Genomic DNA, 12,840 nt, shown 5'->3' with positions numbered 1-12,840 from the left:
TAATGGCTAAGTTTTGAGCTTGCTCTCAACGACATAGAAGAAAGTACGCCCAAGATGAGGTAAAAGTCCTGAAATAGTGGCCATATAGTTGCCAGAGCAATGTTGAAGCCCTTCAATTGTTGGGCGAAATATGTCTACAATATTCATGATTCAACCGAAAAGGGCTTTCTTCAAGGACAACCTTAGTATCGCGACGAAGACCCGCGCTCAGAATGCTTCCTTGGATAAAACGAGCCGGGTTCTGGCAATCAACCGTGCACATTGAAACCAAAATTTGCTTTACTGGTCTCCCTTTGCCAAACCTTATATCAACTAATACACGAGAACTAAATCTCCGGGCAAAATATTTATTTCGTCTTGGGGTATCATTTTTTTGGGGCGAAGTCCTGGGAATTGAGGAACTTCATGTGAACATTAACAGATTTGTCAAATATGCCCTTTTATGTCATCACGAATTTGTAAATAAAAGGACTTACTATTGGAATGGTCTGCATTTGAATCAAGCTTGTGAGAAGAAAAAATTGCCTTTACAATAGAGCGTAATTTGAGGTAAAAGGAAATCCAAGAATGATTTATAGACAATTATGTCAATCAAAACTTAGCTTGATTTGATATAATTTTTTTCAATGCTCTTAATGCATCGCATCCCTACATCATTAAGGTAGAGATTTTGCACAGGCTGGAAATATAATGTAAGTTTCTTGATTTAGAAAACGAGATTTGTTTTTAAATGCCTTGACATTGCATTGATTATTTATTAGTGATAACCGTTTTCCATGAAAGAAAAAAAACTTCAAATTTGCCCGTCAACTTGTCCTCAGATTCTCTTGAAAAAAAGGGACACTTAAACGAAGAAATCTTCCAGATTATCTTTCAGATTATGTCTCGGAGCATTGGAGAGGTGCTGGACTGAGTACGATCGAGCAAGGTCTGGAGTGGAACTAAATCCAGGTGTCCCATTCAACTTGCCAAGTAAGGATGGCTAGTTTTTCTCTTCCCATAGTCTTTTTTTTAACCCCATTCTTTCTTTGGGGACTTCCTTATCGTTGCTGGGAATGGAACTCCAAGCAGTTCAAGTCAAAAAAGCTAATTTATTTTATTTAAATTTATATTCATATAACATTTGATCCGCTAACGAATTAAAATTGATGGATCTGGCTAGCCCATGAATGTAGGGTTGATCAGGAAAATTTGTCCAAGTCTGACTTAAAAGATGCGATTGGATCAACACCCACACACTCCTTACGAATATTTGAGGGGATCAACTTAAACAATGAAGGAGCCCAAGAAAGAAGAGAGATGGCTTCATTGCTCTACGTATCTAGCCTGGATTCATGAAGGCTTGAAGGCACCTTGCGTCTCTACGGTCGCTACAATTGACCCTAAATCCTGGGTTGGGACAAAGCTCATGAATATTTTTGAAAACGTACAGTATTGTTATATTCTAGTCATCCGTCATCACTTACATTTAATTGCAGTTACTCATCCTCCCACCACTTCATCGCTATAGCTCAGATTTCTCTCTATATAAACTCCTCCACATATAAGCAATAAACATCTAGTCAACAGCCACCATCCAGCAATCATAAAAGTATCAATTACCTTTCGCACCTTCTTTGAATACCGTACCTTTCTAGTCCCTCCCAATACGAGAGCTCTCTCATTTCTTCAATGTTCCTGTTAAAATATTTTTGGACGTGCTCGCCCTTTTGCGACATTCAATGCAACCTAGAGGGCATCAAAAGTAAACTCAAGTAGCAAAGCTATGATTGCATAATGTCGCATTAACACAACTCTCATGCACCTTACTTGCTTAACACTTATGTACACCAAACCGATTCCGAGATAACAAGTAAACTATTTAGATCTTTGATTGATCACTCTAGAGGGCAGTTGAAAGGTTGATCAATTGCGACAATACAGAGGAAAGCAACTTCTTCTATGTAGATTGAAAAGGTCATCTTTAAAGATGGGGACGAGAATACCGTGTAATAAATTGAAATGCTGCTCTCACAATCGTCATTGTTAGCTTAGTTTGAGGATGTTTGTGTCTTACAAAAAACGCTTACCGTTTAAAAAGGAGTAAGATCCCCAATTACAATCTCTTTCTAGCCTTCGCTAACTGTTTGATGTATGAAAAACGTTTAGTTCCAAATTGAACTGAGTAGAGCACAAGGCGAAGTCTTGTATGTAGATGAAGATCGAAATTTGAGCCACGCTCTGAGTCCAACCGCGGCCATGCTATCAATTTAATTAGTCTCTTCGTACGTTACTATGAATTTGCGAAACGTCAATGCGACACTAAAATTGAACTTCATCGAACTAAGCCCATGAATGGTTTCTTGTTTGTGAGTAATCCTCTTGCTTTAGCATAGGCATATCGTGGTAATTTCTTTCCCTTTAAGTCTTAAACGATAAACTGCCTACGTTCAACTGGTTTTGAGCATCACATTTTATTTCTTAATTGTAGTTGATCCCCTCAAGCACATCTTCCCCGTTCATGATTGCAAAGACTGAATTGTTTTTACTTCTGTATAATTGACATTTTGAACTTTAATATCAGATCTACAACCTGCCTTATCCCAATTCAAGCTTTGCCACTCAATGGAGTGGGAACTATTTTATGTATGCTAATATGGATAAATGATTGCGTTGACAAAGCATTTGAAACATTCTCAATTTTGGTATTTTGGAAATGCGATGGGTGATTTGATGTCGCATTCGTGAATCATTGTACTATTATGGACGGAGAGGCTGAAGCCGAGATTTGAAGAATCAGAATCGAGCAAAGGCAAAGAAAGTGGAAATACCCCATGTCATCATGACTACGCAAGGTCATTATTCGAGATGGGTCAAACGCTTTGCTTACTCAATGCTCATTCACTACACGTACACAACAGTATGTATGGGCGAGCACAATGAATGCGCTCCACCCACTTTTGGTGAAAGTGTCTTGAACTTAATTGGATTGGTTGCCCTCCAAAGATAAAAGCAAGGCAGTGATGCAGCTTTAATGCGAATTTCGTTTTTGCCACGAAGCAAAAATGGTCGTCCATGCACTTGGCCCAATCTTCTGGCGGGAAAAAGCCCTTAATGCTACCAATTCAACCCAATCTGATCCTCCTTCAGTGTCCCTCCCCCATCTCTCCACCTTACCCCGTCCCACTGTAAGAATGGGATCAAAACATACTTTGATTTGATATAGTGCCCAAGTTTGGGGAGCCCCTGGGAACAAACTTGAAATAAAAAACGACCATAAGCTAATGTTAGACCTCGGCTAGACTCCAATGAAGAGCACGCAACATTTATCGGCCATCAAAGGCGTCTGCCAACTCACCTCTCGTATAAGTCGCCTTCCAAGCGCTTTGTCAGCATTTTCAAAAGCAACGTCTACATAAAAGTCGAGCCAAAAAGAATGTCGGCCCATGATGTTGCAATTACTAACATTGCCAAGGTCACAGATGGTCAGGAGAAAACCCGATGCCAGAATTGGGGTGGAACGTTCACCTCAACGTCTGTCTCTGCCTTTGGCTTTTATAGTTTATAAAGGCATGATTTGCGGCTTAAACCCATTCGCCAGTAAAACGAGAAGGACTGTACCTTTATTCCCACGTGAAAGAGTCAATCCGAGTGATGATGCTTATAATGATGATGATGATGATGATGTCGATCCGTCCACGTGCACCTACAGCTTTCAATTGGAATGTGTCATGGGAAGATGCAGAATAATGCACAAAACCGAGATGCTTTCCCCCTCTCATTACAATCGTGGATGAGTTTAAGAGCATCATCACTTTTGCAGTTGTGGACCCCGTCCCTCTGCTTTACCCAATCATTGTTCCCACTTCTACGTACGCTGTTGCTGCAGAAGAACTTCTACAGAACGTGGAGACGAAACGAAAACGAAGAAGCGCTCAAGTGAAGCTGACAAAAAAAATGTCAAATCCTCTGCTTTACACTACTCTAAGAACAATGCAGTTCTCTACCCAAAGTTCAAGTAGACTTTCCCTGATTTTTGCCTCGGAAATCTTTTCAAGACGATGTGCCGCCAAATCAGTGCAGATCCAGCCGTTTGGGATCCAATGACTGACGTCAATTTGGCTTTTGACAAACAATGGAACCTTCTAGTCGGCTACTTGTAGTGAAGGGGATCAAAATGCAAATCTCTTTCAGGTCTATCAAAGAGAATAAGATCAATAGGCCAAAATGGGAGACCATATTTGAGTTGCTTCTAAGCGATGCTTAAAACTATCTTTGAAGAACGTACGCGTGATAGACTATTGCCATAAAAAAGGCCGTCATATCCGGGAAGAATTCAAATTCGGTTGACGTGCTCGGTTGGCCAATTTGAAAGGATGGATACCTAATTAAAATTCACAAAGGTTTTTTTCCTCACGCCAAATTTTGAATCGACGACAATGATTCTGCTGGGAGACAAAGCTTGCCAATGATGCCTGGACAACACGCACTTTCTAATGACATTCATATCACAGAGGCAGATGTTGAAAGCCGCAAAAATGCTTGCTTGCATTTCAGCATTCATTCCGAGAAAAGTGTTATTACTTTTGTGTCACTTCCACGTATGGCTCCCGTGAAGACAGATTATGGATGGACAACGAAAATAATAGCCGAGCATTAAAAGCTCCCTTTTTTTGCTGCATTTGTTTGCACCGTTTTTGAGGGTTGATTAAGTGGATCGGATCCCGACTACTTTGAAAGCTAGCTCGTGAAGCCCTCACTGATGTGGCCGTGGACTCGATTTATCACATGGCTGGCAGATCTGTTTAATGTTTCGAATTTAACAGATCTCCAGATCTGCTGGAATCCATTGTGCATACTGCATACGTAGTACCTACTACTGTACGAGTACATTCTGCTTCAACACGATTACTGTCAGAAAGCGAAACGAGGGCGAGAGCGAAATGTGTGAAAGTATGTAAATTGGTCAATGTGAGGAATGTGCGATTCAATGCCGACAGGTAACAACATTCAACAGGATGTTGGTTGACTTTACGTACCATGGGGACAAACGTTGTGTTTTTTACACTGAATTGGACAATTCGTTTCATTGCCAAAGGTGGGCAGCTTAGCTTAAGCTAGTAGACATTAAACACTAATTTATAGCTTTTTTGAAGTATCAAAGCATAAACTACAATTTCAACGTTCATCGTTGACTCTCGTTCTTCACATCCTCATGTCTTTGTGGATTTAGGCCGCCAGCATAAGTGTAAGGCGCGAATCGCTTAGATACACATACCTGCAGAATTCGTAAAGGTGAAACTCAAAACCTTATCTCGGAGATTAATATATGCCTAATTGCCAGGCAAAATTCGACTTGCCGGTTTGTACGTTCGTTTGTTTGTTTGTTTGTTTGTTAGTTAGTTAGTTTGTTTGTGTGTTTGAGAGTCAGATGGCAGCTCTCTCGCTCAGGGTACCGTCCGATGATGGTTGTCCCACTCAACCATCACAATCAATATAAATTAATACCTCACCCTCAGGAATGACCCCAGGTCCGCCCATTTTAGCTGTTAAAAGCAGCAACTTGTGTTGTAGTCCACTACCACGAAGAAGCTTGGACTTGGAATGAACCAGGATTCGTAAATTGGAAAGTTGATGCTTTACCACTACAGTATCATAGTTAGCCTAATGTAGGATTACCCTATGTATTAACATACAAGGAATAGGAATTTTGTGCCCTAAAGGAGCATACCAAGCTGTCTTTGATGCCAAGGTTGAGGGATCAGCCATCAGAGCCTACATGAAATATTTCTAATAGACATGGCCATTGTCTGTGTCAGATTNTGGTTTTGAGCATCACATTTTATTTCTTAATTGTAGTTGATCCCCTCAAGCACATCTTCCCCGTTCATGATTGCAAAGACTGAATTGTTTTTACTTCTGTATAATTGACATTTTGAACTTTAATATCAGATCTACAACCTGCCTTATCCCAATTCAAGCTTTGCCACTCAATGGAGTGGGAACTATTTTATGTATGCTAATATGGATAAATGATTGCGTTGACAAAGCATTTGAAACATTCTCAATTTTGGTATTTTGGAAATGCGATGGGTGATTTGATGTCGCATTCGTGAATCATTGTACTATTATGGACGGAGAGGCTGAAGCCGAGATTTGAAGAATCAGAATCGAGCAAAGGCAAAGAAAGTGGAAATACCCCATGTCATCATGACTACGCAAGGTCATTATTCGAGATGGGTCAAACGCTTTGCTTACTCAATGCTCATTCACTACACGTACACAACAGTATGTATGGGCGAGCACAATGAATGCGCTCCACCCACTTTTGGTGAAAGTGTCTTGAACTTAATTGGATTGGTTGCCCTCCAAAGATAAAAGCAAGGCAGTGATGCAGCTTTAATGCGAATTTCGTTTTTGCCACGAAGCAAAAATGGTCGTCCATGCACTTGGCCCAATCTTCTGGCGGGAAAAAGCCCTTAATGCTACCAATTCAACCCAATCTGATCCTCCTTCAGTGTCCCTCCCCCATCTCTCCACCTTACCCCGTCCCACTGTAAGAATGGGATCAAAACATACTTTGATTTGATATAGTGCCCAAGTTTGGGGAGCCCCTGGGAACAAACTTGAAATAAAAAACGACCATAAGCTAATGTTAGACCTCGGCTAGACTCCAATGAAGAGCACGCAACATTTATCGGCCATCAAAGGCGTCTGCCAACTCACCTCTCGTATAAGTCGCCTTCCAAGCGCTTTGTCAGCATTTTCAAAAGCAACGTCTACATAAAAGTCGAGCCAAAAAGAATGTCGGCCCATGATGTTGCAATTACTAACATTGCCAAGGTCACAGATGGTCAGGAGAAAACCCGATGCCAGAATTGGGGTGGAACGTTCACCTCAACGTCTGTCTCTGCCTTTGGCTTTTATAGTTTATAAAGGCATGATTTGCGGCTTAAACCCATTCGCCAGTAAAACGAGAAGGACTGTACCTTTATTCCCACGTGAAAGAGTCAATCCGAGTGATGATGCTTATAATGATGATGATGATGATGATGTCGATCCGTCCACGTGCACCTACAGCTTTCAATTGGAATGTGTCATGGGAAGATGCAGAATAATGCACAAAACCGAGATGCTTTCCCCCTCTCATTACAATCGTGGATGAGTTTAAGAGCATCATCACTTTTGCAGTTGTGGACCCCGTCCCTCTGCTTTACCCAATCATTGTTCCCACTTCTACGTACGCTGTTGCTGCAGAAGAACTTCTACAGAACGTGGAGACGAAACGAAAACGAAGAAGCGCTCAAGTGAAGCTGACAAAAAAAATGTCAAATCCTCTGCTTTACACTACTCTAAGAACAATGCAGTTCTCTACCCAAAGTTCAAGTAGACTTTCCCTGATTTTTGCCTCGGAAATCTTTTCAAGACGATGTGCCGCCAAATCAGTGCAGATCCAGCCGTTTGGGATCCAATGACTGACGTCAATTTGGCTTTTGACAAACAATGGAACCTTCTAGTCGGCTACTTGTAGTGAAGGGGATCAAAATGCAAATCTCTTTCAGGTCTATCAAAGAGAATAAGATCAATAGGCCAAAATGGGAGACCATATTTGAGTTGCTTCTAAGCGATGCTTAAAACTATCTTTGAAGAACGTACGCGTGATAGACTATTGCCATAAAAAAGGCCGTCATATCCGGGAAGAATTCAAATTCGGTTGACGTGCTCGGTTGGCCAATTTGAAAGGATGGATACCTAATTAAAATTCACAAAGGTTTTTTTCCTCACGCCAAATTTTGAATCGACGACAATGATTCTGCTGGGAGACAAAGCTTGCCAATGATGCCTGGACAACACGCACTTTCTAATGACATTCATATCACAGAGGCAGATGTTGAAAGCCGCAAAAATGCTTGCTTGCATTTCAGCATTCATTCCGAGAAAAGTGTTATTACTTTTGTGTCACTTCCACGTATGGCTCCCGTGAAGACAGATTATGGATGGACAACGAAAATAATAGCCGAGCATTAAAAGCTCCCTTTTTTTGCTGCATTTGTTTGCACCGTTTTTGAGGGTTGATTAAGTGGATCGGATCCCGACTACTTTGAAAGCTAGCTCGTGAAGCCCTCACTGATGTGGCCGTGGACTCGATTTATCACATGGCTGGCAGATCTGTTTAATGTTTCGAATTTAACAGATCTCCAGATCTGCTGGAATCCATTGTGCATACTGCATACGTAGTACCTACTACTGTACGAGTACATTCTGCTTCAACACGATTACTGTCAGAAAGCGAAACGAGGGCGAGAGCGAAATGTGTGAAAGTATGTAAATTGGTCAATGTGAGGAATGTGCGATTCAATGCCGACAGGTAACAACATTCAACAGGATGTTGGTTGACTTTACGTACCATGGGGACAAACGTTGTGTTTTTTACACTGAATTGGACAATTCGTTTCATTGCCAAAGGTGGGCAGCTTAGCTTAAGCTAGTAGACATTAAACACTAATTTATAGCTTTTTTGAAGTATCAAAGCATAAACTACAATTTCAACGTTCATCGTTGACTCTCGTTCTTCACATCCTCATGTCTTTGTGGATTTAGGCCGCCAGCATAAGTGTAAGGCGCGAATCGCTTAGATACACATACCTGCAGAATTCGTAAAGGTGAAACTCAAAACCTTATCTCGGAGATTAATATATGCCTAATTGCCAGGCAAAATTCGACTTGCCGGTTTGTACGTTCGTTTGTTTGTTTGTTTGTTTGTTAGTTAGTTAGTTTGTTTGTGTGTTTGAGAGTCAGATGGCAGCTCTCTCGCTCAGGGTACCGTCCGATGATGGTTGTCCCACTCAACCATCACAATCAATATAAATTAATACCTCACCCTCAGGAATGACCCCAGGTCCGCCCATTTTAGCTGTTAAAAGCAGCAACTTGTGTTGTAGTCCACTACCACGAAGAAGCTTGGACTTGGAATGAACCAGGATTCGTAAATTGGAAAGTTGATGCTTTACCACTACAGTACCATAGTTAGCCTAATGTAGGATTACCCTATGTATTAACATACAAGGAATAGGAATTTTGTGCCCTAAAGGAGCGTGCCAAGCTGTCTTTGATGCCAAGGTTGAGGGATCAGCCATCAGAGCCTACATGAAATATTTCTAATAGACATGGCCATTGTCTGTGTCAGATTGATACTCAGTCTTTGTGTGTGATTAGTATTTGACAATTTCCTTGGTAAATATTGGGAAGTAGAATCAAACCCGTGCTTCACTGTTGACAAGAAGTTAAACTAAACCCTTTTTGGGGACTGTCTCTTGGACCGTTTGATTGCATTAGCTCCTGCGGGTGCAATATTTGTTCAAAAAGGCTCTTTTGTCACTCTTTGAAGCTCCATTTCGAAGTCCGCTGAGTTTGTATTTCCCACAAAAGTTCTTTGTGCCAACTTGAGCCTCTCAAAACACATAGAATTATAAATGTATTCCATACCATTTTTCCGACTTATTTGCATCATTTGGCACTTCACATTAGTTTCGCTCAATTCCTTTTTTCCTATCATGAAAAGTCACTCAAGTCACTATTTGTCTATCAACACCATTTAAATTACTAAACCAAAATCAATATAAAGTCTATTGTTGTGTATTACAGCCTCACCCAAAACTTTCAAGACATGCTCCTCTAAAAGCTTTCAATAAAAAATTGCGGCAAATATTCGACTTCAAGCGTTGTGCAACAACTGTGAAAACTACCAGTGTCAGAATGAAAAAAATACATAAATCTACTCAAGCCTATTCCTTGGTGGCTAATAATATTTTTGTGCACAGTATTAAAGTAACGGTTATCTGTTAGAAACCCAATTGTGGTTTGGCCCCCAGGCATACCTCACATTAGAAACACCTTCTTCTACAATTACTCAGTAAAATAGATAGTACTTTTGAGGAATTTGTGCACTTTTACTCAATTATTCTTCTTGTTTTTTTTTAAACAATGATTTGCATTTTCTGCCACTCTTTGTTACAAAATTCTGATGATTTAAATTGAAGCTCAACATCAAGCAAAATATGGCATATGTGTAGTTTTGTATGCATCTTGAATGTATATTTTTCCATATCTTGACCGGATAAAATAATACTCAACTAATTGTAGCCAAAAGCAATTGGTTACCAGTTGATAAAGTATTAGTTTAGTTTGCAATGCCCATTTCTATTAAAATAACATATCCAGTTGCGTACTGCTCTCCATGAAAATAAACAGAACGGGACACGTACGAATTGCTCTTATTCGAGTGCAAAGCTTGAGGAAATTTATGGTTCCATATTGTGCTTGTCAAATATCGCCGGGTCACTACAATTTGTTCCGAGTTCCAACATTCCAACTCAGTCTGTCGTCGTTTTAAGAGCAGGGGGAGGGAAACTTGTCAACTTGATCAGATCTCTTATCAGTGCGAAAATGTTCTCACCAGCTCAATTACTTGTTCAATGTCGGACAAAAACTGCTGATGCTCGTCTCGATGAAAGACAAAGAATCTGGGATAATCAAAGCACCTGACGAGCCCTAGAGTTGTAATTTCCAGGTGACCTTCAGGTATGAGAGGACTTGGATCCGTTGGAATGGGGACACGTGATTATCAGAGAGGCATGCCGTATCTGAGCAATAATTTAGTTTGACAATCCCTTCACCTCGCTTTTGGGTGATAACATTTTCTGCTTATTTAACCAAAGGTCGTTCATAGGATTTTTTTAAAATTGCTGTACCCAAAAATGCGTATGTTTGAAATGTTCCAGTTGAATGTTTTGAATGGGTGGAACTTAGCCAGAAGAGTTGTGCCTAAAATGAGATTCAAGGTTTGGCGTTGGCTCAGAAGTCGAGCTTGGGATTTTTTGGGTTGGGTGCGTCCTAGAATCAAATGAGCAAATATTCGGGCTTGAACGACGTGTTAAAACCTCCGCACAATCTCAGACACAACTTTCTGGGCAACATTCTTCCTCCACTCACTCACGAGCAATGGCCACCAAGGAACCAAAAGAATTACAACCAATTTCCAAGGGCCAAATATATGTCTTGAGCTCCCCAAAAACGAATTCCAACCAGTTTTACAACTTTGAATGGGATTTTGTACATGAAGATTACATGAACTAGTTTTTTTTCATTGTCTTAAATAATCAAGTTTCTCAGTGATATTTACCAAAAATAGCAGATTTGTGACAACAAAAGAGACAAATGGGGAGGAAAACGATCGTAAAGACAGCCAGCAGTTTTATTGATGTTCGTTGTGAAAATCTCGAACTAATCCTCGACAAATGACGTGTCATCCACAGGAATTATGTTTCCTCTAATCCGTAAATCCATGTGAGCTCAGATGTGAAAATGCATGCTTGTTTTCAGATGAATCGTTCATGCCATCATGGCGTTTCATAGATTTAATTTTTAAAACCTAGACTTGAAAAAGCACCACCACTGAACATAAGATGGAGAAGAGGGTTTCTACTTTGTACAGTACCTAATTGATGGCTGTGTCATCTCCAATGGAATCTCATCAAATAGCTTGGTTTGCAATCCAAAATCACACCCAAAAACCTTCGCAGGGGTCACCCGATACCTTCTATAAACTGATGTGGTTGGCTTAATAGCAACATATACTTTTGATTATATGATTTGTGGTTGGACCGGCCAAAGTAGTACACACTAGGCCCTCTAGTACACACACTACACACAGATAAGCCCTAGCCAAAGCTCTCAAGTCTCAATGCTATTGCAAAAGTGTAAGGGAAAGTAGTTCGGTCTTTTCTCCTTTCACGTCCGCGTTACTTCCGTTTTTATCTTGGCTTTTGAACCATGAAGTTGTCCACTGGAATTGGCTTTACGTTTGACATAGCTTAGAGAAGAGAGCCAATAATATCTTGATTGGCCACTCGTCACTTCCTAGCTTCCAAGAATGGGTGTATTTTTTGAATGCTTTCTAAAACCACTTTACCAACGGAAAGTACTTGGTGAACTAAATTCTAGGTTTGAAAGACAGGTAAACTTAAATTCAATTCAATCTGAAGGTATAATGATATTTTGCCCTATTTCTCGAAATGCATTCCTGGATAGATGTCTTGAAGCCAAGTATATCTTAATTGGAAAACGGAGTATTATTCTCAAGCCTTCGGCAAAATCTGATCTTTTGCAATGGAGTTGCATGAACGTACACTAGATTAAAATCTCATTTTGAACTTTCGCTTCATTGTCCGAAGCTTGTTCTAGGATCTTGATTTTAGTGACCATTGATAGTCTTTGTGACCTTTTAGGTGACACCCCGGTGCTAAAGCTTGAATAGATGCCTTTCACTAACGGATTAAATCTTTAACAACAAACGTCGTGGAAAGTAACCCCTAAAGAGACAAAACAATCTTGGCCGAAACAAAATAAAAGCAAAAAAGAAAGCGAAATGTACAATCCGGGACATTCGACAAAAAGGGAAAATGAGACAGTTCCTAGGCAATAAGCATTCATTCTCACGCCTCCTGCCCTTACTCTCAATTAAATGTCACTTAAAGCTTCTCCGAAGAAATTTGCTAATGACACAACTGACAGACTCTCGATACACAAAACATACGTACAAAGCGGCCTTGTCTGTTCAGTACGTAGTATTTCTCGCTGGCTGCATGTAGTAGTACATAAACATCGCATTGCGGGACCTCCTCCCGAATTGCCAAAGGGTAATTGTGGCCAACGTCGTCGACGATTCAAAACACATTGAGTGGCCTTTTCCACATTTTTGCGGTGCTAATTGTCTTGAATGACACACCCCGACCTTGGAATCTGGCTTCTAGCCATTCAAGCTTCCAGACTTCTATGTACTGTACGTTCGTACGTACGTAC

At 40.5% G+C, this 12,840-nt stretch overlaps 1 protein-coding gene across 1 annotated transcript in view; it reads right to left on the bottom strand.

The window, feature by feature from the left end:
- The window catches only part of LOC131893578 (uncharacterized), a 15,797-nt gene extending 11,797 nt beyond the window's left edge, over positions 1–4,000 (bottom strand). Inside the window, exon 1 of the mRNA XM_059243646.1 lies at positions 3,601–4,000. The gene's annotated coding sequence lies outside the window, so the exon portion shown is untranslated. The remainder of the gene's footprint in view (positions 1–3,600) is intronic.
- Positions 4,001–12,840: the final 8,840 nt, after the last annotated feature.

The sequence above is a fragment of the Tigriopus californicus genome, chromosome 2 (assembly GCF_007210705.1).
Source record: "Tigriopus californicus strain San Diego chromosome 2, Tcal_SD_v2.1, whole genome shotgun sequence".
Lineage (NCBI taxonomy): Eukaryota > Metazoa > Arthropoda > Copepoda > Harpacticoida > Harpacticidae > Tigriopus > Tigriopus californicus.
This window is presented reverse-complemented; position numbering and strand designations above follow the sequence as displayed.